The sequence below is a fragment of the Mastomys coucha genome, unplaced genomic scaffold, assembly GCF_008632895.1.
Source record: "Mastomys coucha isolate ucsf_1 unplaced genomic scaffold, UCSF_Mcou_1 pScaffold12, whole genome shotgun sequence".
NCBI lineage: Eukaryota > Metazoa > Chordata > Mammalia > Rodentia > Muridae > Mastomys > Mastomys coucha.
Window position 1 is genome coordinate 21,840,589 of NW_022196894.1, and position 27,588 is coordinate 21,868,176.

General features: G+C 39.0%; 1 long non-coding RNA gene across 1 annotated transcript in view; it reads left to right on the forward strand.

Annotated features, from left to right (window-relative positions):
* LOC116085758 overlaps positions 1 to 15,950 on the forward strand; it is a 127,312-nt gene extending 111,362 nt beyond the window's left edge. The window contains exon 6 of the long non-coding RNA XR_004116704.1: positions 15,414 to 15,950. This is a non-coding gene — a long non-coding RNA (uncharacterized LOC116085758). The remainder of the gene's footprint in view (positions 1 to 15,413) is intronic.
* Positions 15,951 to 27,588: the final 11,638 nt, after the last annotated feature.

Consider the following 27,588-nt stretch of genomic DNA (forward strand, 5'->3'; position numbering starts at 1 on the left):
TCCAGGTTCCCAGTTTTTGTGATCTGTCATCCATGTTGGGGCTGGCTTTGATGATGCAGCTGTCTTTGAGCCATTTCTGCTCCTGTAAACAGCCCTTCACCCATATCCCTGTAAATAACTCCAATAAAACTCAATGGCTCACCAAATTGAAGATTGATGGTATATGTTATAGGCTCTATCTGGGGTGAGCAGATGTGTATACTGCTTGCCACACAACAATAGTCAATAGAGAAAAGCCAAAGATAGCCCTAGAAAGATAAAGGTTTAAGAAAAGGAAATATTTGAGAAAATAATGGGAGATAATAATCAAAAAACAAAAGACCAAAAAATGAAAAAAAAACCATAGGTGAAGATAAAATAAAAACATTTAAATAGAAATTATATTGAACATTTAAATACTAGAGAAAACAAAAGGTTGTAAAAGGTTTCATGGAGAGATAGTGAGGCCAAGACAGAGACAAGGAGTTGGGGAAAGATATCAACTAGAAAGATACCAACTTGTCACAGGTGCCATAGTGACAAGACAACTTCATGTTGTAACCAACCTCTCTCTTGATTGCTTTTGAGGTTTAATCCCAGGATGAAATTTATGCCTACAACTGCTCACATGGCTTTAAGGAAAGGAAGAAAGGAAGGGAGAAAGAAAGAAAGAGAGAAAGAAAGAGAGAGAGAGAGAGAAAGAAAGAAAGAGAGGAAGAGAGGAAGAGAGAAAGAGAGAAAGGAAGAAGAAAAAGAAAAACATGGCTAGAGAGGTCACAGTCTCTACCAGAGATTTTACTGGTATTTATTTTGTAAATGGTCATGTTCTCCAATTACTTTCTAAATATTTGTTTGTATTTATAGATTTGTTCTGCTCTTAGTCTTGGACAAAGAAGCTTCTTACTGCAGTTTTAATGCAGAGACTTGTCACTGAGGAGAGGAAGAAGTGGAAAGAATATCAGAGAGAGATGGTAGAGAGGAACACTGTGAAATGTAGATGACTGCTGCACGTGTGAACTCTGAGCAGCTGTGCTCACCTGTTCAAGACCAGCATAAGAGTAATCCAGTTGAGAATTCCAGCATAAAGGATGGATTTACTCCTGAGGCTCAATCCCCACCCAGCTAAGGAGCTACTGGCAGTTGATGGCTGTGGAGGGAAGGAGAGTCACTTTCCATTGTATTGTATCATTTGGTTGGTTCCCTGTGCCCAAGTGAATGACCCTACACCTACGTGCCTATGGGCAACATTATTTAATCAGTGTGTAAAAGAAAGATTCTTGAATTTTAAAGGAGGGGATAAAGTTGGGAGGGGGATCTGATGGTGAGCTACTGAAGGGACTTGAAAGGGGAGTGAGGGGTGGCTATGATGAAGGTACATTGTATGTATACATATGTAAACATTAAACACAAAGGGAACAACAACGATATTAAAGTTTTAAGCAACAAGCGAGGATGTAAGAAGACCATGGAGATATATTATCACATTTTTGAAGACACAGTATTTGGTATCCAGTCAAACATTTGTTCAGATAGAGAGGCATGTTAAAATACTCTAAAGCATGGAATTTTTGAAAGCTAGACACACAACTGTATGTAGAAATTTTTCAGTAAAACAAATGAGAGGATGGTGTAAGAGATATCTCACATAAGGTGACCAAATACCTTTGTAAATTTTTTATTGCCTTTCTCAAATAAAAGTTGAGAAACCAAGCAAAAGAGGAAGCACAATCATGTCCAAAAAAAGCTAATAATTTAAGGTCTTGATGAGATCCTATAATAGGTAGGGAGAACAAAATTACATTAAAGACCTTGTCTTATATGACCGAAAACATGGGCAACTTTACTCAGGAGAATGAAAAGAAGGGAAAAAACATAGGGATGTGTAGGAAATGACTGTGATACTAGAATAGATGTATTGCTATGTGAATATCTACTTCAGATATAAATTAGCCTACTCACCAAATAAAAACAATCCACATCTCTGCTCTTTATTACACATGTTCTAAAGTACCATGTATTTAAAAGGATTTAAAAATAATTAAATGCTTAATCAAGAAACAGCGAGTAGGGCTTGCCTTGAGACATAAGATGGTTCATTTAATTGTCAACTTGAGAAGATGGAGCATCACCTGGGTGATGAGACTCCAAGAATGACTGTGAGGATCATCTTGGTTATGTTGATTGAGGTGAGAGAGTAAGACCACTGTGGGCAGCAGCATCCTGGATTCTGTAAGTACAGAAAGGAAGCTGAGCTGCATGAAAGCATCCCTGGTTCTCCGTTACTAATGGTGGATACAGCTGTACTAGTTGTATGAAGTTCCCACTGCCTGAACTTCCCCACCATGATGAATTCTACCATGGAACTCTGAGCCAACATAAACCCCCTTTCCCTAAGCTCCTTATTTCATCATAGCAATGGAAAAAAACTAAGAGTTATTATTATAAGATAACATGAGGGTTGCAAACTTTATACCAAAAATAACAAGTGCTGAGAGAGAGAGAGAGCACACAGCTCAACAGAATTTTAGTAAATTTAATCCAATAGCTTATTTAATTTAGCACACTGAGCTTATAAAATGGTAAAGATAATTTGAATATTAGAAAAGCTATAAACATAATTTATCCAATAAACTAAAGATTACCAGTAAATAAGGAAAAATAGGGGCTTTAAAAGTTTTTTTGGCAGATGCTATATTTCCTTTTTTAGAAAGCTCTGTGGGCTGGAGAGATGTCCCAGTGGTTAAGAGCACCTGCTACTCTTGTAGAGGACATGGTTCTGGTTCTTAACACTCACAAAGTAGATAAGAACCATCCAGAACTCCAGTTTCAGGAAATTCAACATCTTCTTCTGAACTCTTCAGACATCATGCAAGCACATCGTAGACACACACACACACACACACACACACACACACACACACACACACACACAAGTAAATTACTAATACAGGTGAAATAAAAATGAAAAATATTTTCAAAATAAAAAAATATCCTCAATGTATTAAAAGTAATGGTATTTCCATAGTGTGACTGATTATAAAGTTAACTTGAAAAATTCAATTGCATCTCTTCAGCAAAGAACTAGAAAAAATTATTTTTGAGGAAGATATCTTTTGAAGGACTATCAGAAAATATCAAACAATGAGGAAAAAGGCAGGTTCCAGTCCATATGGTGTTTATGGACAATAGAAAATGTTATTGGAATTTCAAAGAAAATTTTCATTCATTCCTCTGTGAAGTTTCATGCTTCCATTTTTGCCTCAGTTTGAAGAATTTCTTTTAGCATTGCTTGAAATGTTGTTTGAAACACAGTCTCAAAAATATTTTTTAATGGGAAGAGCTTTAAAGAATATTTTTTCAAAGCCACTTTTTAAAGTGTGTTTTGTGCTGTGTTTGTGTGCTGTGTTTGTGTGAGTGTGTGTTTTCTCATTTGATTGTTTGAGATTTGGTGAGCTTCACTCTCGGAACTAATATTTTTGATTACTTTTCAGAGACATTTTGAGCAGTACCAAGTCAAATATCACTTTTGCCTTATTATTTCCTCTCTTGAATTGGAACCTTTGACTTTGTCTCTTATATAATTCTAAATCAATTCACAGGCAAGTTGTAAAGTAGTTGTATTTTTCTTTCTTTTTTTTTATTTTATTAGTTATTTTATTTATTTACATTTTAAATATCCCCCTTCCCAGTTTCCCCTTCACAAACCTCCTATCCCCTTTGCCTCCCCCTGCCTCTATGAGAGTGCTCCCCGACCCACCCACCCACTCCTGCCTCAGCACCCTAGCATTCTCCCACCCTGGGAGCCTCCACGGGACCCAAGGGGCCCCCTTCCCAGTGATGTCCAATAAGGCAAGTAAAGTGATTGTATCTTTATTCAAGCTTTTCTCTCTTGGAATTTTTTTCTACTGTTTCTTTATGCTCCATGTTTCTGGGTTTTTGTTTGTTTGTTTGTTTGTTTTGTTTTCTTGGTTTTTTGTTCTTTTGTTTTTGTTTTTGTTTTTTTTTGTTTTTGTATTTCTGTTGTCTTGACTTGTAATTCAATATGTTGTCTTTTGTTCTATACTTATGGGTCTAGTATATCTTACACACTTTCAATGAGTCTTTAATCTCTAGCTATTATAAAATTTTTAAAGTGTTTAAAACAAATTTTTCAAGTCACCTGTTTTTTTATTGTTGTTTTGTTTTTTCAAACATAATAATTACATACTTTCTACTCCTTATTCATTAACTTCAGAATGCAATTCACTTATGAGGCTAACATTCCACTTGTTTGTTTGTTTTTCCTTGTCTTAGTTTGCAATTACTTATTCATTATTGTCCACGTGATTTTTAAGTTTTGACATAATAATGAACATTGTACATGTGAAATCTAGAAACTCTGGGAGATCGTAGTTTTATATACAGACAATGAAACTTGCTTCTGTCAGGTGGATAAATGAACAATGGGCACTCTTGATCCTGACACGGCCTGATTTTAGACATCATTAGCTATTGTTCCTTTCAATCCTTTTTCCGTATTGCCAAGGTCCTCATCTCATAATTGTCGAGTTCCTCCCTGGGCTGTGGCTCACTAGAGTCCTATCACTATGTTAGAATTTACCGGCCTGAAACCCCTCCTGCTATTAACAACCTCAGGTCAGCACTGCGGTTACTTTTTTTTTTTTTTTTTTTTTTTTTTTTTTTTTTGATTCCTTCACATGTGTATCTCAGGAGCTAACCAGAGTGAAAAGAGAAACTGCAGGCAGAAGTCTAGGAATTGCTTCTCTTCTCCTCAGGATTCTCCCTTTTGGGGTTACCTAGCTCTTCAGAACTCCTCCTTCTGCCCCTCAGTCCAGCAAGCCTGCTCCACAACCCCTTTCCTGCACTTTTGAGTACAATTTGCTTCAACCTAAGGTGGAAAAGGAAAAGAAGAAAGTCTAGTGGCCACCCTGTGAGCTTCCCATGATGTGTGCACAGCAATGCCTCAACTTCTGCCTGATTTGGCTTCTTTCCATGCTTTCAAGCTGTTATCTCATAGACTTTGACCAAGTTTAACAGTTGGTTTTGATAAGGGGGGTAGTCACAGTGAGAACTAGAAGTTTGTGAAATGACAAAGAAAAACAACTTCTTGATATAATCCTGCAGAAGTGAGCACTTATGGCCATTATGAATTCCCCCCACATAACTGTGCTTTAAAGAACCCTTTACATGTGTAGATCATAAATAAGGATGTGAACATCCATAGAACATGTCAATAAGCTTTTAAAGCTCCACTCAATAGAAAATCAATGAATAAGCTATTGGATAGTCTCACAAACCAACAGTTAAATGAACTGTAAGAAGCAATAGAGGTAAAGCTTCGCGATACAATTTTCATTAATGGGTGAAATCTTTAAGAGCCAATTGCATATGTCAAGGACAACATTAATACACCATGCTTTAAAATAAATACATACAAATAAGAAAAATCTGTATAGAAAAGGCAAGCAAGAAATGAGCAATGTATGATCCATAACAGCGGTTTCTTTGGGCTGGAATAGAATGGATGAACACATAGATTTATGTGGTCAAAGCCATAATATTCACACAAAAATATGCCTTATGAATGTTTTATTAAATCAAATTAGCTAAGGAAATTAAAGGCTCCTATGCAAGAATTATAGCTAACTCAATTGTAAGTTCCTGAGAGCCATATATATGTCTCTACGTATTCCTATATATATGTATTAGTATACATATAAATTAAGTATATATTTCAAATGGAAGGTCTTAAGCACTGAGGCCCTGAAGGGGGAGGTATTTAATAGTAGAGCTCTCTGAGTCAGAATAATTTTATGCCTCTGGAGGCCTACATAGTTCCTGAAATGTGTTTTAAAGACCATGGGGAAAACCCCTAACTGCCCTAGTCAGACGCCTTAACATGAACTGGAGTCAGGCATGTGGCCTCTCCTATAGTAGTAGCTGACTAACCAATTCCTCAACCTCACTCTTCCTTATAGTCTTCCACCTATGCTTTCCAGAGCACCATGAAGTGCAAGGTTAACCAGATGGTATTATCTATGTCATTTCCTTGGAATCAGGTCTTTGGATGACCTCTGTTTTATCTGCAGAAACTATGAGTAGCTTTATACTATCACTAAACCCTGACCATATACATTCATAACTTGCATATTCACACTTTCCCTGTCTTTTTCGATATAAAATTCTGTCTACAATGATCATATTCCCATTTTATTGACATTTTGCTCATTCTCAAGTCTCAGTTTGCCTTTCATTTATTTCTCACCCCCCTCCTTCATTCATGTCTGTGTTTGTGCTAATGATGTGCATAAGATAATCTTCATGTGTGTGCATATAGGCACATGTGTACTATGGTGTAAGCATGGAGATGGGAAGATGACCCGTGTATTGTTCCTTGCTTTCTACTTTTTTTGACACAAGGTGTCTTTGTTGTTTTCCGACAGTGTGTTCCAGAATAGCTGGCCAAGGATTCTTCCATCTCTTTTTCTCTTCTTTCTTCAGGAACACATGGATCACAGGGGCATGTGTATCCACCTTTCCTGTGGCTTCTCAAGGTCCAAACTCATCAGGCTTTCATCAAAAGCACTGAGCTATCCCCCACCCCCTGTTTCTCAGTAGCCATTTCTTTGACTACATGGGAAGAAGGAACAGTGGTTTGAATATGAAATATGTCCTACAGCCTCAAGAGCTGGGGGCTTGGCTGCTGGATGTGAGAAGAGGTTTGTTTCTGAATGCTCTGATTAGATCACTGGGTGATCTAATCATTCCTGAATGGATTCATAAAATTTTGGCATTATGGGAATAGTAAAAGATGGAGCCTATTTGGACCCTTGAGGACAGGCTCTGGAAAAGGTGTCTTGTTCCTAGTTCCTTTCTCTTCCTCCTCTCCCTCCTCCTCCTCCTCACTCTGTGTGCTTCCCGCCTTTAAAGAGTTAAGCATCATGCTCTACCACCCACTCCTGACACCACCTGTTCTGCCTTAAGCATATAGCACTGGGGTAAGTGAACCAGTGGCAAAACTTGTGGAAAAGGACAAAATAAATCTTTGCTCCTTGAAATAGTATTTCTTACATGTTCCTCACAGTGATGAAGTACATGACTGACACAAACCTGGAGGACTAAGCCAGGCATGGAGGTTACAAATTTCTCTCAGGAGTAGGTTTGCTTATGGAGGAACCCCTATGGATCAGATGAACCAACCTAAAGCAGTCTAAAACTCTGACTTCTGCCCCAGCCTCTCAGACATGGTTTCTAGGTAGCAAGCTGTATAGGCAGACCTTGGGCTTTGGAAATATACCAATCAGGGTTAAATTCTTGATCTATCCTTCCCAATGTATCAAATTGCTGAGAGTTAAAATATTAGCTTCCCGAAAAAGTAAGAGAACCATTTACAAACAGTGCAGATGGCTCTGTCTGCTATTTCATTAAGTTAGTGGATATAATTCAGCAGCCAGGAGATGACACACCAGGCCTGTTGCTTACACAGAACCACACATTCTGCACTTCAGTGACAAACTGAAAGATGTCCAAGGTACTTTTGAATATGAATGACATTTTCTTTACTTATTTTAAAATTTAACCCTTGAGTAAGAGGCTATTAAAATATGCTAGCTGTGTGAATGAGAAGCATTTTCCTAGCCTCTTTGAGCTTTGGCTTCCTCATTCTTAAATACACTTGGAAAGAATGCATTATCCAAGCAAGGACCTGGTATTTCCTATTGTCACAGTTCATTTTCTGTTGCTATAACAGAGCATCATAGATCAGGTAGTTTATGAAGAACAGAAGTTTAAGTATAGCCTACAAAGATTCTTTCCCATTCTGTAAACTGTCTATTCACCCTGTTGATAGTTTCCTTTGCTGTGCCAAAGGTTTTAATTTCATATAATCCCATTTGTCACTTCTTGGACTATTTCCTGGCCTATTAAGGTTCTGTTTAAAGTCCCTGTCTATACTTGTGTCTTGAAGATTCCCTCTGTTTCCTCTAGCGGTTTTATTGTTTCAGGTTTTAAAATAAGGCCTTTAATCCCCCTTAACTGATAGGCATGCAGGGTAAGAGATACAGATATACTTTCATTCTTTTCAGTGAATATATCCAAATTTGCCAACACCATTTTATTAAATTGCCTTTTAATCCCAGGGCATGTCTCTTAAATATTTATGGCATGCATGTAGAGATCAAAGGATAACTTAGAAGAGTTGACTCTGTCCTAACACAATGTGGTATCTGGGATTTGAACTCAGGGTGTAAGGCTTGATGGTAAGCAACTTTACCTGATGAGAGACCTTGCTAGGCCCCAGGGTGTGTTTTGATGCTTTTGTGTAAAAGCAGATGGTTATAGCAATATGGGTTTGTTTGTGGACCCTCTCCAGTTGTTCTATGTGTCTGTTTTTGTGCCAGTACTTTTTGTTTTTTGCCACTATGGCTCTGTAGTGTAGTTTAAGACCAGATATTATAGTCCTTCTGAGTAACAGATTATTAAAAGTCTCTTCAAGTGTGCTGTGTTCTTTCTAATTAGAGTTTCTTGGGCTATCCATGGTCCTTGTCTTTTTGTATGGATTTTGTATTCTTTTTTGTTCTAGTTCTATGAAGAATGTCATTGGAATATTGATAGTAATTACATTTAATTAAATTACTTTAGGTAGTTTACCAATTAACACAATATTAATTCTGCCAATACAGCAGTATGAGAAGTCTTTAAATCACTAGTGTCTTTTTCAATTTCTCTTTACAATGTCTTATAATATTCTTTGTAGAGGTCTTTCACCTCCTTATTTAGATTTGTTCACAGATATTTTAATGTTTTTTAGTAAGTTCATAATTGATATATAAGAAAGCCACTGATTGTCACATGTCAATTTTGTATCCTGCAATTTTACTGAAGCTGTTTATTAGGTCTAAAAGTTTTTCTTATGAATAGAGCAATGCCATCTGCAAATTAAAAGAGATTAACTTATCTTCCAATTTTTAAAATCTCTTTTGTGCCTCTCTTGCCTTATTGATATAGCTACAACTTTGAGAACTGTGTTGAGTTATCAAGGAGTTTTCTGGTCATCCTTGTCCATTCAAGTTTTTCTTTCATTCAAGAGGAAATGGCCCAACCTCTCCCCTTTTAGTACAAATAACGTTGGCTATATGCTGTCATATACAACCCTTATTATATTGAGTTACTTTCAGTCTATTCAAAGCTTTTCAAGACATTTATCATGAAGCCATGTTGGACTTTTCCAAATGTCTCTTCTGACTCTATTAAGATGATCATGCATTTTCTGGTCTCTAACTATGATTGATAGTATGCATCACGTATACTGGTTTTTATGTTGAATCAACCTTGCATCCCTGGAATGAAACCAACTTGGTTATGCTATATGCTTTTCTTAATGTGTTCTTAAATTTTATTTGCAAGCATTTAGTCATAACTTTTATGCCTATGTTCATCAGAGAAATTAGTCTGTCATTTGTTTTTTGGTTCTGCCATTTTGGTATAAGGACAATTCCGGATTTGTAGAATAAATTTTGTAGTGTCTCCTTTCTTTTCTATTTTGTGGAGCAGCTTGAAGGTGTTGGTGTTGAATATTTCTTAAAAATTTTGCAACATCTAGAATATAGAAAGATCTTTAAAATAAAAAAATAATAGATAGATAGATAGATAGGCAGATAGATAGATACCACCAATCAATAAATAGGCCAATGAATTCAACAGACAGTTGCTAAAAGAATATATGTTGTATATATAATATATATATTATATGTATATATAATGTTCACCATCTTTAGTCATCAAAGAGATATAAGCAAAAACTACTTTGATATTCAATTTCAACCTAGTGATGATGACTGTCACCAGGAGAACAAGTGACAGCAAATGCTAGTAAAGATGTGAAGGATAAGGGTCTGTTACTGTGGAAGTGAGTGTAGCCATGATAGAAGTCAGTGTGGAATTTCCTCAAAAGTAAAAACCAAAACAAACCCCAACTAAAGTAGGTGCACATTGTGAGCAATGATATCATTTGATGGCCAGTTTGAACAGGACTCTATATCATGACAGAGTGCTCACATGTCCATTTGTCACCACTCCAGTTGAAATATCAAAGATGTAGAGGCAGCGAGATGTCCATAACTTCATGAGAGGGTAATGAAAGTATGCATCTTCTAGGCCTCCATAAAGGAATATGAAATTATGAAACTTGCAAGAAAATAGATAGAACTAGAAAATATTATATTAACTAATGTAGCTTGGACTCATAAAAACAAACCCTACATGTTCTCTCTATATGCAGATCTTAGCATCTGATTTTTATATTATATTTGTGTGTTCATGTGGAAGTGTGACAGTGTATGTGGACAGAGGTCACGAAACTAGAAAGGGGCTCACAAGGGAAGAAAAACATATCTTAAAGGAGGGAATGAGGAAGGTAATAGAAAGCAGAAAGATGGTGTAGTAATGGGTAGACATGGAGGGTGGAGGGGAGGTGGAGGAGTCAGGAGTGCAAGAGTACAGTGGGAAATAGATCAACATGATGGAGAGGGCCAATTATGGAAGAACATTGACCAAAACTAAGCATTATAAAATACCATACGGACATATATTAATATACAAACTGGGACTGTGAAAGCCAGCTGAACTCACTCTTGGAACAATTCACCCTGAGAACAGGCCTGCTTCTGCAACAATGGCATTGGCCTGTTGCAGAAGGCTGTACCTCTGAAACCAAATCCTCTTAAAGGCCCATCTTTCACAACTGTTTTATTGGTGATTAAAGTGTGTACTTCTGGAGGCCATGTTCCCATCACTGGACTTAGTGTCTCTTTGCTTTCTTCCTGTGCAGGAGTGGGTTTGACATCCTTCCCCCTGCAGTGTAGGTGAAGGCAGGACTTGTTTGTCATCAGTAAAGTACATGGCAAAGAATACAAAGGACAGGGCTTCTGAGCTAGATCCAAAGGTCACCTCGCTCCTGTCCTTTGGGGGATAGGTCGTTAGAAGTCTGAGCTTGCATTATATATGCAAGGAGTATAATCATCCCAATGCCACCATGCTGTACCACTCAAGCAATAGGGAGAGGTGACTAGCCAACTCTCTAGTCTAGGCAGAGAAGTAACATGAACTTCTGTGACTGAATGCTTCTAGATGATTCTGATCTACAGCTGCAAACCTCCAACCTGTGCATCCTGAAGTAGAGGCCCAGACATCCTGAAGTAGACTCAAACTAACCCTTTTATGGGCTTTTGATTCCCTGGCCCAGAGAATCCACTTTCCTGGTATAATTATTTTGTGTTGCTGAGTTTTTCAAGTGTCACTAGAAGTTGAGACTAGGAAGTCTGATCAATGAAGAGAATTTGTTTGTTGTGCCAGGTACAGAGCTGCTGCTCAGAGAGTAGAGGCTGCTGCAGCGATGTGTCTAATGCCTAGCCTTGTGACCTTAAATCAGCCTGTGTTTAAGTCGTCTAAATTTCTCTTTAGAAATACCTGTCCAAGTCACTCAAAGGGTTATTGTGAAGATCAAAGAGGATAATGGAAGTGAAAGTACTTTGGAAACTGGAATGTTCGGTACAAATCAAAGGTTATCACATGCATATGATACCTGTTCATGAAGGGCTCTGGTGGAGGGGGCATTCTAATAAAGATCCTGTAGCAGTTAGTACCTGAAACCCCCAAAACCAAAGACTCTTGGCTTGAGGCCCCAACTTAGTTCCTTGTTAGAGATCATTAAATCTAACCATTCATCAAACAAGACTTTATTACACCTATTATAAGATAAAACAGTTGAATGTAGTGTGTATTTAGGGAAAAAAAAAAGAGAGAAAGAAACCAAAATAAAAAGCAAACTTAGGGCAATCAGTCTAATCCTCAAAACAAGCCCTGTTATATTTGGATGCCAAAAACTGGACAGGATGATCGAGTACCGGCCACTTTCTGTAAGCTGTTTCCAGAACCCCCTGGAAAGAGGGTGAAAAGAGAACAAGAATTTACATGCATTCAGAACCTACAGTGTGCTGGGCACTGTGCCAGACTCTTTATATGCCAACTCACTCGACCCTCACAGTAACTCTTCAGGATGACTTTATATCGTCTACCTTCCCCAGGGAGGAAACAGACATTTGTGTAGATTGTCTTGGCCAAGTTCACATCTGTAGCAAGTAAGCGTCAAAGGCCAGGCTTTGTGATACTGCACCAAGTTGTGAGCCCCGAGGACATTTTCTCTCTTGAATCCCTTTCCCTATTCATATTACTAAAAAACCAAACCAACGAACAGAAAACAAACCAGCATTCCCTGCTCAGGTATTTACCTGTTGGTTCATAGCATCCTTCGTCTATCAATCCCTTCTAAAATCTCATAGTAGAGTGACTAAGAGTAATATCTCATTTGCAGGGGAAGTCATTGTTTACAAAGTGTGTTCACAATGTTTCACTTCTTGATCTGTCACAGTCCCATCAGGAAGGCATATGTGACATTGAGAATCATACAGATATTCAGTGAAGGAAGAATTTGTCCCTTGTTTACAATCACTTAAAGGCTTTCCATCAGGCTCAGGATGTCCACGATATGACCTCTTCACATCATTGGCTATATCATAACAAAACTCATGCTTTTGTGAGAAAAAGTGGCTGTAAATCTATTTTCAGAGTCACTACTGGATAGCTTCCGTTTCTTTGTGGTTCCCTTCCTGTTGCCATTGGTTGAGTAGTTAATACTTTTTTCCATAGTAATATGTCTAGCAGAAGAAAGATTTTTCTCTCACTATCTAACCAAAGATGGCTTTGAACTTCTGATCTTCCTGCCCCTATCTCCTTCCCCTACCTACCTTCTGGAATTACAAGCACCAAGTATCAGTGCAGGAGACCATACCTAGTTTATGTGGTGCAGGGTGCTGGACCCAGGGCTGCAAGAATACTAGACAAGTACTACAGCAACCGAGCCACCTCCTCAGGGAGAGGAAGTTTTAGATGATGCAGAATGGGCTGCTCTGCCCTTTCCTTGTTGCCTGATTCTCCTTGTGGCATAAATATTATCTTCAATCTGCTGGCTGTACAAATCCTTTAAGGTAGAAATCGTTTTACCACATTGAAGCCCATTTTAAAAAGATAATATAGGATAACACAAATGGCAGATCCACTTGATCGGGCTCCTTTTCACAATACACTGAGAGCCAACGAAAGAATAAATGTGTGTGTGTGGGGGTGGTGGTGGTAGATGTGGTGCTGCACATTTGCAATCTCAGTACTTGGGAGGCAAGGGTAGGATGGTTGTCTCAAGTTCAAGGCCATCCTGGTCCATGTAGTAAGTTCCAGGACAGCCAGGGTGACACCGTGAGACCCTGTCTCAAACAAACAAGCCAAAACAACAACAAAAAAGAGTAAATGTGGATTGCCACAACCTTCAATTCCCATTCTTCCAGTTCACTAAGATATCATGAAATATATGTGCCCATAGTGGACAGAGTTTTCTTTATTGGTAAGATGTAAAACATAAATCGAACTTCTTGGTGGGTGTGAATATATATCTGGGGGAGGAGCAAGCATACACATAGAGTACATGTAAATAGGTGGGAACTCAACTCAAGTCCTGTGACTTGCATAAGTGTGGATTTCCCTGGTTTGATTTTGGACTGGGGTTGGAGAAAACTAAGTGAGGAGGGCCACAATTCATTTGGCTTTGCAACTTCCCATGCATCTTCAGTCATTTAAGAAACCAGGTAACCAGGCTATCTATCGCTCCTGCCCTCTGAGGGTCACTTGCTTCCCCACTAAGAGATCATGGCCAATGTCACCATGAGATTTGGGAGGCATGGTTTCCTCTACCAGTCTCACTCTCTCATGTGTAAAATGGACAGCGATTCAGTTCTAAACTCCTGGGGTTGCTTATGCACACTTTTGAGTAGGAAAGCATAACTTTCTCTTGGTCTGTGGTTGACCATGTTCATCTCTTCCATACGTGGTTCTCTTTCTCTTACCTAGAGAGTAGATTTGGAGTCCTCCCGTTTTCCCACCAGATCTTTCAAAGGGTTTCCTACTAAGAAAAACAGAATATACGAAAACAAAACATTTAAGGATTCATTTTATTTCTCTGTATGTGTTTACGTTCATGTGTGTGTGTGTGTGTGCAGGTGCCCCTCACGCCACAGAGATCAGGAGAGGGGTGTTGGATCCCTTGGAGCTGGAGTCACAGTCATTTGTGAGCCACCCGATGTGGGTGGTAGGATCTGAACTCCAGTCAGCAATGCCTGCTCTGAACTAACCTGGAGATGAGTAAGTCATATCCAGCCCTGAGTGTGCTTGTATCAAGCACTTTGCATTCAGCACCACAGACAGTGAGTAGAAGGGAAGAGGTGACATTACCTGTCAAGTGATAACCTCAGCTGGGCCATGGAAACCCAGAATACGTGCTGACTATTCTTTGCTCCCATGACCTCCCCTGGCTGCCCATATGCTAGCTGCACAGGCAATGGCCCTTCAGCTGCAGTCATTCCAAGAGTTTCTAAAGGGATTTATACTAAGCTCAGAGTATGTTCAAAGTTGTAATGTCTCTCTGACATGGAGGAGGAAAGTTGTCCTCAGATGCATAGCAATTAAAAGCATAGAAAGCTGGGGGAGGGTTATGCCTTTCCATATTTGTGTACAGTTCCTGAACCCTGGAAACTGCTCAGTTGGGAATAAATATTTATCTAGGATACGAGAACAAGAACGATCCTTACAATGGCTGCTAAGGTAGCAAGGGCAGTGCAGTATTTCAACTATGGACCTTCCTGTGACCTGTTTCTCTGCACTCATCCAGAGAAATAAGCATATGGTGATAAAGAGATGGATATAAATATTCCCTCACTGCACCAGTGCTTGAAGGTGAGACTCTGGAAACAGTTAAAACGTCCATCCATAGGGTATTAGTTAAAGCAGTGGTTTTCAAGTTTAGAGAAATTGATGTAAAAATGACATCTTTTCTTTTGTGCAATAAACATTACAAAATGCTATTAAATAGCAATGCTACTGCCCCATGAAAAAGGAAAAGGCTTAACAGGAGAGTGAAGGCAGATCTTCTACAGCAGAACCTCTGGAAACTTCTGTGAGCATGCTGGCAGTTAAAAGGTTCCTCGGTGGGTCAAATGGTGACACCTGTGAGAAGGCTTATAGATTCACCTTAATATTTTGCCCACCTTAATTTCCCAGCTCCCGGCTTTGCTAAATACTGAGAGAGTACTCACAAACAATCTAAATTTACAACTCTTTTATAAGCCTGAAATTATTTTGCAATACAGATTTTAAATTTTATCTGTCCCCTATGCTCGACAAGCAGAAAAGCATGCCTGGAACTGGAAACGTAGCCAAATACCCAGGGGTGTAGTGAAATTGTGGATCCTGGGGAAGAATCTATAATCACTGCTTTACTACAACAGTGTAATTCCTAACTACCTTCTGAATACTTCTCCTTATGTCCCCAGGTAAATGTAGGTCTCGCCCCTCAACAAGGAAACTTCTCTTTGCTACAGTGGGAGACCATTACAGAAAACCATAATCAGTTAAGACACAGCGTTGTGGACCTGAGGATGCATCTACAACACCAACACCCAGAACCAAGGCTCAGGGATCTTTTCAGAAGACAAGGTGGGAAGATTGTAAGAGCCAGAGGAACAGGGAGTTTGTGTGAGACTGTGTCTCCAGAATGTCAGCAGCTACACCTGTAGAATCTTACCAGCATGACTGTCTAAGCATGAGCTGAACAAGAACAACAACAGACACACCAGAGTGAATGGGGAAAGCCCAGGAGGCCTTGCAGAAAAACTACAGACAACTAGGAAATGCAGGAGAAAAAGTCTTTGCCAGGGAAGAGAACACCATTTTGTTATACCACACCAAATGGCCAGCCTGAAAATATAATAGTAGTGATATTATATAGAATGAACAGGTTATATTTATGCATTTAGGGATGCATAGATACATATGTGTACAAGTATGTATGTATGTATGTATGTAATAATGATTAATGAAAAAATAGGTTTTGAATTTGAAAAGAGCTAGGAGGGTATATGGGATGGTTTGGAGAGAGGAAAAAGGAAGGAGGAAACAATGGAATTGTATTTATAATCGCAAAACATACAAAAATAATTTCTTAAAAATTATATCTGTTATTTACTGTAAAGCAGTTTATAGCCTTGAGTGCTGTCCAACACTGTGTGAGACTTCTCTTGGGATGAACCTATTCACAACACAATACTGTGTCATTTAAACCATCTAGCTAGTGCTGGCCCTTTTCTTTCTTCAAGTTGGAGGTTGAAGAAATGGAAGCAGGATTGAGACCAGGCAGGGAAGAGCTTCCCCATCATGGCTGGTGCCTGCTGTGCCTTCCTACCAAGCTCTCATAGCTTAGAGAGCAGCACCCAGCAAATTCTCACAGGAGCAGAGAATTTGCTTCTAGTCATCCACTCACACAGAGCGTGAGCCCAACTTCTCAACATGAAACAAGAAGTTCCTTGAAGTTACTGAGGATGAAGCCATGCCCCATTCTACACTCATAAATGTGCGTGCGCGCACACAGATACAGACATACACACACACACACACACACATACACACACTGAATTGGAGCAAGCATGAGCAGTGAAGCCTTGGGTAGCTGAGTGGATATATTTGCTTTTGGCCATGGACCTGCACATCACTTATGATTTTATATATATATACATATATATATATATATATATATATACACATATATATATATATATACATACATACATACATACATACATATATATGTATTTATATTTATATATACATATATATATACATATACATATAATTTTTTTTACTGCTGCTACACTAGATAAAAGGTCAAGCTTAATCTTTCTGAAATATTTCCTGGTCCTCAATTACACAGTCTAATACAAACCCAACATTTAAGGTCTATGCAGTGTTAACCCATCTGTCTTCCTAAGTTTGTCTCTTTCTCCCGAACAGCCTTCCATTCCAAGTGGACTGATCATCATCTGAGTACAGCATTGTGTCTCTCCCTTGGGCCATTGCTTATTTTGTGTTCTGTGCTTGGAATGATCCTCCAGTCATCCCCTTCCAGATAGCAAATTCCAACTCATTTTCTTCATAGAAATTGACCTTGTTTAGATGTATGTTGAATGTGTCTCCCCGCAGTTCAGACATCAGAGTTTCAGACTGATTGTGAAGTTTTCAGAAAACAGACCCTGAACCTGACTGGTTGTGCTATGCTTAGTGGTGGGGCCTCTGGGAGATGAACACAGTTAGATCAGATTACCAGATTACCAGGGTTGAGTCCCCGTGAATGAGTAACAGTGGCGTTATACAAAAATGCTCTCACTTGCTCGATTGCACGCTTGCTTGCTCACACTTGCTCTGCCTTGGGGCTTTTGCAGGGAAAAAATGTTACAGTCATATATAGATATGTGAACATCTAGAAGTGTGCACTGTGAGCTAAATAAATGCTTTTTCTTCATAATGTAAACATCTTTAGGTTAATTCTTTGGATTAATGGGGTTAACTCAGAAGTATATTAAACATAGTTCAGTATTTAAGATTTGTAGTTAAGGCTGGGGGTAATTCAGAGGTAGAGGACTTGTCTAGGATACGCAAAGCTTTGCGATCGATCTCACACAGACTCTCTCTCTCTCTCTCTCTCTCTCTCTCTCTCTCTCTCTCTCTCTCTTTCTCTCTCCCTCCCGTATACACACTCACACAGAAATAAAGAGACAGAGAAAATAAAGCAAAATGGACTATGTTCATCAAATGTTGTATGTATACACAATGTGTATGCAAGGGCACATGTAGAGGACCTAGGGTCCTTTCCATATACTCACATGATGGCTTAAAACCATCTGCGACTCTAGTTCAGGGGACCAGAAACCCTCTTCCAACTTCTCCAGGTAACAGGCATGCTGTGGTACCCAGGCATACAGGCAGGTATACAGGTATACAGGTATACAGGTATACAGGTATACAGGCAAAAGACTCAAAGACATAAAATCTTTCAAATACATAAGTACATCTTTCAAAATTCAAACTAAAACTTGTCAAATTTCCAGGCGAATGAGCGGAACTAGGAAGTGTTAGGTAAGGTGACCAAGGTTCAAGAAGACAAACACTGTGGCTCTCCCTTGTATGTACAGCCTGCTTAATAAGGGACATATGAGAGGGGGAAGGGTAGGGTGTGCATTGTGATGTGGAGTAAAATGAGGGGAGAACAAAGAAAGAGAAATCCTTTTGGAATCCACACATATTAGTAACTGGGGGCAGAGACAGTCATTTGATAACATTTTAGTTCCTCTTGCCTCCTAATTTCTTTAACAAAGCACTCTGCCAATGCTCATCTTCCCTGTCAAAAAGATTATTGGAATGAAAGGAAAACTCAGTTCTCCCTATGGGTCAGAGCCGACTGCCCAATCCAAGATTTTGAGGCAGGTGGATTTAATCTCAGTCCATCTCTCTCATTTCCTGTTTTGTTTTGTTTTGTTTTTTGGTTTATCTGCAAAGAGAAGGTGGTAAGAGACTTGCCACCTTCTGGACTAGTGAAAGGAAAGACACCAGTTTGCTCATAGTGAAACATCCAGTAGAAAAGAGAAGTGATGGCTCTCAGCCCCATGGTAACAGTGTTTGGTCCGTGAGCTCTGAGGGATTGTGCTTGCCTTGCTCAGTTAATATTGAATAAGTAAATAGAGCCTGAGTGGGCTCTAGAATAAATTTCTCTTGTCACTCCAGAGCCAGTGACTTTTCAAGTGATCAGCATCTTCCACCTCCTTAAGCATGTGTGAATCCACAGAACTTGCATCTCTTTATTCCTGTTTGTCTTTCTCCCTGTACCTGATAGATACAGGTATTTCATAAGCTACGCATAGTAACAGGGGCTGAAGGGACAGACAGCTCAGCAGTTAAGAGCACTGGCTTCCCCTTTAGAGATCTGTAGTAAGGTTGCACCCAAATTATAATAAAATAAAATAAAACACCTGTAGTAAAGTTTAAAGAGAATTCTCAGCTTATTTGTTGATGAATTTTTCATTACAAAAACCATTCTGATTGCTTATCTGTATGTGTATTACAACTACACAATACTAGTAATGTTGGCACCAGTATTTTGTCCTGTGGCATCTCTTGTGACTGTCTCAGATGGAGTGAGTAGCATCTCCAGTGCCCATCATCTTGTTTGTTTCTCTATTATACTTTGTGAATAGTCAAATGTTTAGATGGTAATCCTGGCCTGTAGAGGAAATACCTACAGGCACTCAGTTTTCAGAGCAAGCTCTGCACCCTTAACTTTTTGCTGATGAACTGAACGTGGAGTGGATATACTAGCATTTGAATAAAGGATCAAACAGCTTTGAAGCACAACATTTTAGCTTGGGTATATCTTGAAATGTTCCCCATAAGACTTGTGTTGGTGGTGAACCTGCTTTGGGCTGGAAAACCTGATCCGTGAGGTCGAGGAAGCTTGTGTTGTTTGTTGTAGTTACTGGCTCTTTCCTAAGCCATCCACGTTGCTTGGTGCATTGTCAGCATGAAAGTATGAAGTCATAGTTGAGATTTCCTCTGGTATTTACTTGCTTCTCTCCTCTTATCTCACACTTCTCTTTCATTAAGCCATTGTTAAGCCTGCATGCAAGTTCAAGCTTCTAAAGCTAAGCTTATTTAGATTTCTGAAAGAGGCCCCATGCAGCTAAATACCTTACCTACCAAGCTCCTCAAAATCACAGGTTGTACCCCCGGCCTTGGGTAAAGAAAAGTTAAGAAATCATCAATAAAAATTATTTAAGAGTAGGACACAACATGTTGCAACACCACCGGAAGTAACTGGGACTAGCAGGATCCAGGGACTCAGCAACCCCACCCAACCTGTGGCTCAGGTTCCTTCCCATTTGCACCAGTTTACCGTGGGAACAAACTCTGCAACCAGCCTCACAGCACTCAGAGGAGGCTCAAATCCCAGATGCTCTAACATAGCCAGAATCCCAGGATCCCAGCAGCTTGGCCACACCAGCATCCCAGGGTCCCAGAGGCAGCTTGACTCTCAGGAACTCTGACACACCCAGAATCACAGGATCACAGGATCCTGAAATCACAGGATCATAGAGACAGCTTGACTCTGAGGAGTTCTGATGCAACCAGGATTACAGGAAGGACAGGCTCCAGTCAGATATAGTGAGGGCAGGTAGCACCAGATGATGGGAAGAAAGCATGAGAACATAAGCAACAGAAACCAAGGTTACTTGGCATCATCAGAACCCAATTCGCCCACCATAGCAAGTCCTAGAAACACAATCACACTGGAAAAGCAAGACTTAGATCTACAATCACTCCTCATGACAATGATAGAGGACTTTAAGAGGGACAGAAATAATTCCCTTAAAGAAATACAGGAGAACACAGGTAAACAAGTAGAAACCCTTAAAGAGGAAGCACAAAAATCCCTTAAAGAATTACAGTAAAACACAATCAAAGGAAATGAACAAAACCATACAAGATCTAAAATTGGAAATAGAAATAATAAAGAAATCACAAAGGGAGACAACTCTGGAGATAGAAAATTTAGGAAAGAGATCAGGAGTCATAGATGCAAGCATCACCAACAGAAAGAATACAAGAGATAGAAGAGAGAATTTCAGGGGCAGAAGATACCATAGAAACACTGACATAATAGTCAGAGAAAATGCAAAATGCAAAAATCTCCTAACCTAAAACATCCAGGAAATCAGGACACAATGAGAAGATGAAACCTAAGGATAGTAGGTATAAAAGAGAGTGAAGATTCCCAACTTAAATGGCCAGTAAATATCTTCAACAAAATTATAGAAGAAAACTTCCCTAACCTAAAGAAAGAGATGCCCATGAACATACAAGAAACCTACAGAACTCCAAGTAGACTGGACCAGAAAAGAAATTCCTCCCATCACATAATAATTAAAACACCAAATGCAGTAAACAAAGAAAGAATATTAAAAGCAGAAAGGGAAAAAGGTCAAGTAACATTTAAAGGCAGACCTATCAGAATTTCCCCAGACTTCTCACCAGAGACTATGAAAGCTAGAAGATCCTGGGCAGATGTCATACAGACCCTTAGAGAACATAAATACTATCCCAGATTACAAGACCCAGAAAAACTCTCAATTACCATAGACAAAGAAACCAAGATATTCCATGACAAAACCAAATTTACACAGTATCTTTCCACAAATCCAGCCCTACAAAGGGTAATAGATGGAAAACCCCAATACAAGGAGGGAAACTACACTCTAGAAAAGCAAGAAAGTAATCTTTCAACAAACCTAAAAGAAGATAGCCACATAAACATAATTTCATCTCTAACAGCAAAAATAACAGAAATAACAACACTTTTCCTTAATATCTCTTAACATCAGTGGACTCAATTCCCCAATAAAAATAAAAGAGGCTAACAGACTGGATACGTAAACAGGAACCAACATTTTACTGCAAACAGGAAATGCACATCAGTGACAAAGACCAAAACTAACTCAGAGTAAAAGGCAAGAGAACAAATTTCCAAGCAAATGGTCCCAAGAAACAAGCTGGAGTAGCCATTCTAATATCGAATAAAAATCAACTTGCAACCAAAAGTTATCAAAAAGGATAAGGAAGGATATTTCATACTGGTCAAAGGAAAAATCTACCAAGATGAACTCTCAATTCTGAACATCTACACTCCAAATGCAAGGGCACCCACATTCATAAGAGAAGCTTCACTAAAGCTCAAAGCACACATTGCACTCCACACAATAATAGTGGGAGACTTTAACACCCCACTCTCAGCAATGGATAGAACATGGAAACAGAAACTAAACAGAGACACAGTGAAATTAACAGAAGTTATGAGCCAAATGGATCTAACAGATATTTATGGAACATTTCATCCTAAAACAAAAGAATATACCTTCTTCTCAGCACCTCATGGTACCTTCTCCAAAACTGACCACATAATTGGTCACAAAACAGTCCTCAATAGATACAAGAAGACTGAAAAATACCATGCACCCTATCAGATCACCACAGACTAAGGCTGGTCTTAAATTGCAACAAAAACAAAAGAAAACACACATACACATGGAACCTGAACAACACTCTACTCAATGATAACTTGGTCAAAGAAGAAATAAAGAAATTAAAGACCTTTTAGAATTTAATGAAAATGAATATACATCATACCAAAACCTATGTGACACAATGAAAGCAGTGGTAAGAGGAAAGCTCATAGCTTTAAGCACCTCCTAAAAGAAACTGGAGAGAGCTTCCACTAGCAGCTTGACAGCACACCTGAAAGCTCTAGGAAAAAAAAAAAAGAAGAAGAAGCAAATATACCCAAGAGGAGTAATGGCAGGAAATAATCAAACTCAGGGCTGAAATCAACCAAGTAGAAACAAAAAGAAGGATACAAGGAATCAACAAAACTAGGAGTTGGTTCCTTGAGAAAATCAACAAGATAAATGAATCCTTAGCCAGACTAACCAGGGGGCACAGAGACAATACCCAAATTAATAAAGTCAGAAATGAAAATGGAGACATAACAATGGAAACCATAGAAATCCAAAAAAATAATCAGCTCCTACTACAAAAGTTTATACTCAACTAAATTGGAAAATCTGGATGAAATGGACAATTTTCTATACACATACCAAGTGCCAAAGTTAAAACAGGATCAGATAAACCATCTAAACAGTCCCATAACCACTAAAGAAATAGAAGCAGTCTCCCAATCAAAAAAAGTCCAGGACAAGATGGGTTTAGTGGAGAATTTTATCAGAACTTTAAAGAAGATCTAATACCAATACTCTTCAAACTATTCCACAAAATAGAGACAGAGGAACACTACCCAATTCATTCTATGAAGCCACAATTACGCTTATACCTTAACCACACAAAGACCCAGCAAAGAAAGAGAACTTCAGACCAATTTCTCTTATGAACATTGATGCAAAAATACTCAATAAAATTCTTGCCAACCGAATCCAAGATCACATCAAAATGATCATTCACCATGATCAAGAGGCTTCATCCCAGGGATGCAGAAATGGTTCGATAAATGGAAATCCATCAATGTAATCCACTACATAAACAAACTCAAAGAAAAAAACACACGATCATTTTGTTAGATGCTGAAAAAGCATTTGACAAAATTCAACATCCCTTCATGTTAAAAGTCTTGGAAATATCAGGAATTCAAGGCCCATACCTAAACATAGTAAAAGCAATATATCAGTATACAGCAAACCAGTAGCCAACATCAACCTAAATGAAGAGAAACTTGAAGCAATCCCACTAAAATCAGGGACTAAACAGGCTGCCCACTCTCTCCCTACTTATTCAATATAGTTCTCGAAGTTGTAGCTAGAGCAATTACACAACAAAAGGTCAAAGGAACACTAATTGGAAAAGAAGAAGTCAAAATATCACTATTATAGATGATATGATCGTACATTTAAGTGACCCCAAAAATTCCACTAGAGAACTCCTAAAGCTGATAAACAACTTCAGCAAAGTGGCTGGATATAAACTTAACTCAAACAAATCAGTAGCTTTCCTCTATTCAAAGGATAAACGGGCTGAGAAAGAAATTAGGGAAACAACACTCTTCACAATAGTCACAAATAATATTACATACCTTGGTGTGACTCTAACCAAGAAAGTAAAAGATCTGTATGACAAGAACTTCAAATCTCTGAAGAAAGAAATCGAAGATCTCAGAAGATGGAAAGATCTCCCAATGCTCCTGGATTTGGCAGGATTAATATGATAAAAGTGGCCATCCTGCCGAAAGCAATCTACAAATTCAATCCAATCCCCATCAAAATTCCAAATCAATTCTTCATAGAGTTAGAAAGAGTAATTTGCAAATTCATTTGGAATAACAAAAAACACAGGATAGCAAAAACTATTCTCAACAATAAAAGAACTTTTGGGGGAATCACCATCCCTGACCTCAAGCTGTATTACAGAGTAGTAAAAACTGCATGGTACTGGTACAGAGAAAAGCAGAAAGATCAATGGAATTGAAGACCCAGAAATGAACCAACACAAGCATGGTCACTTAATATTTGACAAGGGAGCTAAAACCATTAAGTGGAAAAAATACAACATTTTAAACAAATGGTGCTGGTTCAACTGGGGCCAGCATTTAGAAAAATGCAAATTGAACCATTCTTATCTCCTTGTACAAAGCTCAAGTCCAGGTGGATCAAGGACCTCCACATAAAACCAGATACACTGAAACTCATAGAGGAGAAAGTGGGGAAGAGCCTCGAACACATGGGCACAGGGGAAAAAATTCCTGAACAGAACACCAATGGCTTATGCTCTAAGATCAAGAACTGACAAGTAAAATTGCAAAGCTTCTGTAAGGCAAAGGACACTGTCAATAGGATAAAAAGGCAACCAACAGATTGGGAAAAGATCTTGAACCAATGCAACATCTGATAGAGGGCTAATATCCAATATATACAAAGAACTCAAAAAGTTAAGACTCCAGAGAATCAAATAACCTTATTAAAAATGGGGTACAGAGCTAAGCAAAGGATTTTCAACTGAGGAATATCAAATGGCTGAGAAGCACCTAAAGAAATGTTCAACATTCCTAGTCATCAGGGAAATGCAAATCAAAACAACCCTGAGATTCCACCTCACACCAGTCAGCATAGCTAAGATCAAAAACTCAGGTGACAGCAGATGCTGGAGAGGATATGGAGAAAGAGGAACACTCCTCCATTGCTGGTGGGATTGCAAGCATGTACAACCACTCTGGAAATCAGTTTGTTGGTTCCTCAGAAAATTGGACATAGTATTACCTGAGGATCCAGCTATACCACTCCTGGGCATATACCCAGAAGATGCACCAACATTTAATAAGTACACATGCTCTACTATGTTCATAGCAGCCTTATTTATAATAGCCAAAGCTGGAAAAATCCCAGATGTCCTTCAACAGAGGAATGGATACAGAACATGTGGGTACATTGACACAATGGAGTACTACTACTCAGCTATTAAAAATGATGAATTCATGAAATTCTTAGGCAAATGGTTAGAACTAGAAAATATCATCCTGACTGAGGTAACCCAATTACAAAAGAACACACATGGTATACACTCACTGATAAGTGGCTATTAGCCCAAAAGCTCCAAATAACCAAGATACAATTCACAGACCATATGAAGCTCAAGAAGAAGGAAGATCAAAGTGTGGCTGCTTCGGCCCTTCTTAGAAGGAGAACAAAATATTCACAGGAGCAAATATGGAGATAAACTGTAGAACAGAAACTGAAGGAAAGGCCATCCAGAGACTGTCCCACCTGGGGATTCATCCTATATACAGTTACCAAACCTAGACACTATTGTGGATGCCTGGGAAGTGCATGCTGAAAGGAGCCTGATATGGTTGTCTCTTCAGAGGTCCTGCCAGAGCCTTACAAATACAGATACAGATGCTCACAGCTAACCATTGGACTGAGCCAATAGTGGAGTTAGAGAAAGGACTGAAGGAGTTGAAGGGGATTGCAACCTCACAGGAAGAAAAACAATATCAACAAACCAGTCTCCATGAGCCCCCATGGATTAAGCCATCAACAAAGGAATATACATGGCTCCAGCTGCATATGTTGGAAGAGGGAGGATGGTATAGGGGGCTTCTGGGGGGGGGAACCAAGAAAAGGGATAACATTTTAAATGTAAATAAAGAAAGTATTCCAAACAATATTACTTAGTGAAATTACTGTGAATGATTCATGACAGATCTTCCGATTCCAGCTTGATATGTCAATTACCATATTCCTGATGGCATTTTTAGTGTGGTTTCTCTTGCCTTAGTTACATAGATAAAATAAATATTATTTCAGACAAAGTAAAGAATCAGGCAGAATTTCATTGGGAAATGAGAGGATTGAAAAGTGCCATGACTGCTTTCTTCAAATGTGCAGGTCGAATATGGACGTGTGGATCTGCAAAGGTCCCTATTACTAACACAAAGAGATGCTGGTGAGATATCAAGACCTGGTCTGATTCATTTCAAAGAAGAGTTTTCAGCTCAGAGTGATGGACTATAGTTGACATCCCAGCACTTAAGAGATGAAATCTGTAGGTTACAGTGTTTATATTTATACTTTTTTACATTGTGAGTTCAAGGCCAGCTTGGGGAAAGAGAGAGAGCACGAGAGAGCAAGAGCGAGAGTGATAGAGAGAGAGAGAGAGAGAGAGAGAGAGAGAGAGAGAGAGAGAGAGAGAGAGAGAGGAGGGGAAAAGGGGGAAGGGAGAAAGAAAAGAGGAAGAGGAGGAGGGAAGGAAGAGGAAGAAGAGGAAGAAGAGGAAGAAGAGGAAGAAGAGGAAGAAGAGGAAGAGGAAGAGGAAGAAGAAGAAGAAGAAGAAGAAGAAGAAGAAGAAGAAGAAGAAGAAGAAGAAGAAGAAGAAGAAGAAGAAGAAGAGGAAGAAGAAGAAGAAGAGAAAGAAGACGACGACAAGGAGGACAACGACGAGGAGGACTCTGTTAGAACAGTTTATAAATGACAAATGGAACAGGATGCTTGCTTCAGGAGCTAGTGAGTCACTGTCGGCTAAAAAAATGTTTATTGGGTACTTGGTACAAGCTAGGCACTGTGTAAAGGAATGAAGTTACAAGGAATGAAGACAGCAGAATTATTGATCTTAAGCAAGCACAAAGCAGCAAAGGAAGCAACAAGAGTGAGTAACAGTGTGCTTGGACAAACATTCCAGCAGAGGTGGCACAGGAAGGACTTTTTAAAAGTCTCTGATTAAGAGAGGCTTCAGGGAGAAGATGAGGTTTGAATGGAATCTCAGAAAGTAATTTGGACTTTATAGACTATTGGAAATACATAGGCTTTGAGGGAGTAGAAAAAGAATAACCTTGGGAGAGATTTGTTGGAGAACTGGGTGAACTCCGTTTCTAGTCTCTTTTATCCTAAAGAGTCTATCACTCTATTGGCTCGAATACACCTCAAATTTTTTCATTTTTGAGGGTAGAAAGTGGGCTGGTGGTTTATATGTATTTTAATTAGAAATAACAAATTATTTTTTTTAACTTTTAGTTTTCCCCACAGCCCAAGAATATAGAAGAGTTAGGATTAGAGTGTTACCTGGACTCTGTCTAGAGAAAGACCACTCAGGACAAGGTCCCTGGCATTTGCAGTCAATAAGATAGCAAAATGATCACACACCTCGAATTCAGCAGGTCCTCAGAACACACTGTGAGAATAGCAGATCTCTATACTCATAAGACTCTATCACATTTGTCATTTGCCAAGTTCCCAGAAAATGCATTCATGGTAGATGGCACCAGGGCAAGTTTCTTCTGTTGGGATAATACATGGGTTACCATATGGGATTCAAATCTCAGAAGTTCCTTCCAGAATCTCAGTCTCCAACCTACAGACAGAACTTTCACCAGAGAAAGATGTTTCCTTTGTATGATGACTTGTTACTTGGAAATACATTTAACAGGCTCTAGAGAGTGGTTTATGCTTGAACTCTTTGGTGATGACAATGTTTGAAGATGAAACCTTTGGGCTCAGGATGTTTTACTGTTATCAGCTATAATCTTCCTGGCTGCTAACCATGGTGATTCACAAAGAAAAAGACCAAGGATTG